Source organism: Gallus gallus, chromosome Z (assembly GCF_016699485.2).
Source record: "Gallus gallus isolate bGalGal1 chromosome Z, bGalGal1.mat.broiler.GRCg7b, whole genome shotgun sequence".
In the NCBI taxonomy this organism is placed as follows: Eukaryota; Metazoa; Chordata; class Aves; order Galliformes; family Phasianidae; genus Gallus; species Gallus gallus.
In genome coordinates, this window is record NC_052572.1 from 3,718,672 (window position 1) to 3,724,088 (window position 5,417).

Consider the following 5,417-nt stretch of genomic DNA (forward strand, 5'->3'; position numbering starts at 1 on the left):
CAACCTTGATAAGGGGAGTGCACACTCAGAAAGTTTGCAGATGACACCAAGCTGGGAGGGAGTATTGATCTGCCAGAGGGGAGAAGGGCACTACAGAGGGACCTGGATAGACTGGATCAATGGGCCAAGGTTAACTGTATGAGTTTCAATAGGTCCAAGTGTCAGGTCCTGCATTTTGGTCACAACAACCCCAAGCAAGCTTTCAGGCTTGGGGAGGAATGGCTAGAAAGCTGCCAGATGGAATGGGACCTTGGTGTACCGATGGTCAATCAGCTGAATATGAGCCAGCAGTGTGCCCAGGTGACCAAGAAGGCCAATGGCATCCTGGCTTGTATCAGGAATGGTGTGGTGAGCAGGACTAGGGAACTAATTCTGCCCCTGTACTCGGCACTGGTGAAGCCTCACCTTGAGTACTGTGTTCAGTATTAGGCACCTCAATACGGGAAGGACATGGAGGTGCTGGAGCAGGTCTAGAGAAAGGCAACAAGGTTTGTGAAGGGCTTGGAGAATATGCCCTATGAGGAGCGACTGAAGGAACTGGGGTTCTTTAGTCTGGGGAAAAGGAGGCTGAGGGGAAACTTAATTGCTCTCTTCCAGTATCTGAAAGGTGCTTGCAGAGAGTGGGGCTGGTCTCTTCTCATTGCTGACAAGTGACAAGATGAGGGGAAGTGGCCTCAAGTTATGCCAAGATAAGTTGAGGTTGGATATCAGGAAGAACTTCTTTACAGAAAGAGTTGTTGAGTACTGGAATAGTCTCCCCAGGGAGATCTGGATCACCATCCAAGTCACCATCCCTGGATGTGTTTGAAAACTGTTTGGATGCTGTGCTCGGGGACATGATTTAACATAGGATTGTTGGAGTTGAGGTAGAATGGTTAGGTTGCAGTTGCACTTAACGATCTTGAGGGTCTTTCCCAACCTGAGCAATTATATGATTCCATGATTCTATAAGAAAATAGATTTCTGCTCACATCCTTTTGGTTAGTTACTGAGAGACTGAGAGACTGAATAGGGAGCTAGAGCTGACTTGAATAAAGTTTCTTTCTATTTTTGTGTGTTTACATGGTGAAATTCCAATCCATGACTTCAACTCAAATGTTCTTCTCTAATCTTGCTGAATTTCTGACAAAAAGATACTACATTGGAAGAGCTGATCACTTCACTCTTTATGAAAATTTGAAATTGAAAGAAGGTACTAACATTTTTGAAGGGAAAAGCTGTACCTTGTGTGTTTTTCCCACAGGTAATATATGACTAAATCCAGCCCTGTTGCCAGCAGAGTGCATGGACTCCTTTGGACTGGAATGTCAGTAAATGTTGAAGTTTCTAAAAAGTTTTCACCCCTCAACTGCACATCCTGCAGTCTGTTCACTGAAAAGACCACCTTAAAGTTACCACAGCTGGTATCAACAGCTAGACAATTATAAGGTGGTTACTGTCCTTGAGCACTCAGAGCACTTCTCTTTTTGGCACTGTTGAGCAATGACAGCTTCAGTCTGATATGACAGATAGGTGTTCTCTTTGAGATGAAGCTCCTGGGTATGTCTTGCTCAAGGAGAAACTTCCCATTATATGTACAGCAATGTAAGATTTAATTTAAATAAATTTAAATAAATAAAACAATACGTAAACTCCATTGTGATTAAATTGCATATCATCTATGTGCTTTAATATGCTGTCGTATTCCTTTTGTTTCTGTGTTTTTGCTTTTCCCCTCAGCTGCTCAAATTATATCTGATTCCTTTCATATTTGAGCCTCAAACTATAAATGTAAAATCAGAAAACTTCTGTTGCACAGGGAAATATCAATCAAATCAGTTTTCTCACAAGACAAACTTATAACAAAGCCTTCAGATGTCCAATACCTGCTAGCAAGTTAACAAAACACTAAGTTAAAAATTGTTACTTGACAAAGCACAAAATTCCCCATATCATACAGTCGAAATTGCAATTTAGATGATGATGATGTAGATAGGCAGCATGGCTTTAAGCTGAGGGAGGGAAGATTTAGGTTGAATATCAGGGGAAAGTTCTTTACTATGAGAGTAGTGAGGTGCTGGAACAGGCTGCCCAGAGAGGCTGTGGATGCCCTGTATGTGGAGGTGTTCAAGGTCAGGTTGGATGGGGCCCTGGGCAGTCTTGTGTGGGTTGGAGTTTGATGATCCTTTAGGACTCTTCCAGCCCAAGATATTCCATGATCCTATAATTTTATGAGTGCAATCTCTACACTGTAACAGTATTTCAGTATACTGTCAGCAGCACATTAGCTTGTAGAAACCTACAAAATTTTGTCACAAAATGAATATGTTATTCATAAACTAAAAAAATAAGGAATTAATAAGTTGGACAAGCTATCTGGAAGAAAAGCTCTACATTACTTATTTTGGAAGGACATAGCAGTTATTGCACTTGATGTTACTTACTGATGTTCACTACAATGTCCATTTCCAATGATTCACTTTGAAGTATTATATGGACTTTGAATTCTATTTAAATTCTAGTTCATGTTTAAGATGAGACTTGGAGGGCAGCTGTCAGATAAGAGAATTTAAGTAGCCATATGAAAATATATTTGTACACAGATGCAAATAGAGTTGCAAAATGATACAGACCATCTGGAGCTCAGGTACAAATGGGAGTCTGTGGAACAGTGCAGCCCAGGGATTTGATATCATTAACCAGCCATCTTTCTATACATAATGATTGTTTGTATATTTTGTGGTTGTTCTACAGCTGAACAGAATTTTTCAAAAATAGAAAGACTAATATCAAATTATTTTAGGATAGACAACAGTATAAGACTGCAGCATAGACAAAACAAACAAACAAACAAACAAGCAAAAAATATTTGTATGTATATGATGAGTTTAATTGCACTAAAATTAGAATTTTCAAATTTTGTGTGATAGCTTTCCTATAAATTGGAAGAAGGAACAGAGTATGGTGATTTTATGATTCTATGAAACTTGTACACTGGAAGTTCTATACTAACATGTGGAAAAGCTTCTTACTGTATGAGTGACAGAGCACTGGAACAGGTTGCCCAGAGAGGTCTTGGAGTCTCCTTCTGTGGAGATACTAAAGTCCCATCTGGATGCCTACCATTGCAATCTATTATAGGTTATCTGATTTAGCTGGGAGATTGGACTCAATGATCTCTTGAGATCCCTTCAAATCCCTGTAATTCTGTGATTCATGTTCTGTGATCATGAGACTCATGTAATTGTCTCATCCTCTTGAAAGAATGATAGTTTTTCTCATGTTTATTGAAAGGAAATAATACACAAACATGCAGTTGTGATGAAAACTGCATTACAAATCCATATCCCGATGTACCCCAGTGAAGTGCTAATTTACCTTTTTTTTTTTTTTTTTTTTTTTTTTTACTATAGTAAACTGGAGATTATGACTGTATTTTAAAATGCCTGGATTGTGCAACTATTCACAGACGATGAATGAGGATATACAAGAACAATGTTTCAGCACATGAGAGAAAATAATAGAAAAAGGGTAAGACCCTTTTTTCCACTTTTCTTCATTGCTTTTGGCAATTAAAACTGCTTGCTCCATCATCCTCCCGCTTTCATGCAAATCTTTTGCCATCCAAGAATTCATTAGGAACGGTATGTATTTTAATGGATTGTTTCAGATCTTGGATGTTGTACTCATATACCGTTTGCTTTAGCTTGTTAAGTGGGTTCTCTGTTACAAAGTCTGCTTTTATGCATAGACTTCTTAAAAAAATTACATTACTTTCCTGCCTGTAAAACTGGTCTATAGGACCCTGTTCTTTCGAGGCCATTATGATCATATCATTCTTGCTGGATTTTGTCTCCTTTGTGTTTCTGCTGTTTCCATTTTCACTTCTCAGAATTCTCATAAAATAAGTTATCTCATATACTTGCTGTTTAAGAAGTAACAGCTCTGGCCTTTCTGTTCCTCTATGCTTATTTCCTGGATGCAGTCCGTCTTCCTCACCAACAGATCAGTCTCAGCAGCTGAGATTGCCATATGGAGTACTGTAGGAGAGCCAAGTGTTTGACGCCATGCTTCTTGTAAGAGACCTTAAGGCAGGAATCATGAGAAACTATAAACATGGAAAAATATTTCTGTGGCTTTCTCAGTTATGGAAGGAACAGAGCAGGAGCTCTGCTCAGTTTGCATCACTGACAAAACACTGAAAAGCAGGTCTTAAATAGATTTTTTTGCTGGAAGAGCTGGAAATTGCCTGTCGCTCAGGTCTCAGTCAGAGGCATTGCCCTTATTTGGTTTCAGTGGGGCCTCACAGTTCTGAAAACTATTTAGCATTTTCAGACAATATTAAACAGATCTATGTAAGAAAGTCATGCTTCTTCCTCCTATCCTTAACAGAGATCTTGCCCTGAGAGTTAAACATACATACGTATATACTTTATCATTTGTTGTTTTTCATTCATACTAAATTTGAGCATATTTGAAAGTGGTTGCAAGGTAGTGTAAAAAGCTGCCTGAATACCATCAGTGTTTTAGAAAGAATACATTTTCTGAGTTTCCTAAGTGGTTGAACTTCAGAAAAAATAATTTTTTGATAATTTATCCATTTTTTAACTTGCTTTCACATTTCTAGACCTTTTCTTATTTCCATGATTTGACAATATGCAATTATTATTATTATTATTATTATTATTATTATTATTATTATTATTTTGCATGCATATTTCCCACAGGCAGGAGCTTTGCATCTAATGAATGACTGCATCAGAGAGAGACTTGGACAAAACAGACTTTATTGGCAATGTTCATTACCTGTATAAAAGAATTACAAAATGAGCAGAAATTTATTCCAGATGTGTCTACTCACACAGTTCAACAGATTGTCAGATTACTTGTAATCTGTTCTTGTCTTCTGTTGAATTTGCTTAATATAATAGTCTGTGTCCTTGTTTCTATTTATTTATTTATGTATTGCCTCTTTCTGTTTAGGCATTTATATTGTTTGTCTGTGTTCAGATTTTGGTATAGTGGAAACACCACAGAACACAGCTAAGATGATCTGCATTGCTCAGTGAAAATCTCTATACTAAAGATATCTTAAAAGTTTTGGCACTCTTACAATAACTTCTGTCTAATCTATGCAGCTAAGCCATTATATTATATATGAAATAAAATACTCCTTACATTTCTTAACAACTTTATGAGAGAAAAAAGAAAAGGAAAGACAGAGGTGGAGGTGTGTGTGTGTGTGTGGAGGGGGTAGTAGAGGGGAGAGGAGAGAAGGTGGAGCAGGGAAAGAGATCACCACGAGTCTTGGTTCTAGAACTGATCCAGGAAATAGGGGTAGGAGGTCCAAGGTCTGTGAGAACCCTCATTCAGATACTTCAAAGTATCAAAGACTTCAAGCCCCCAAATTTCTCTCAGGCATACTGTTATCATTGCTA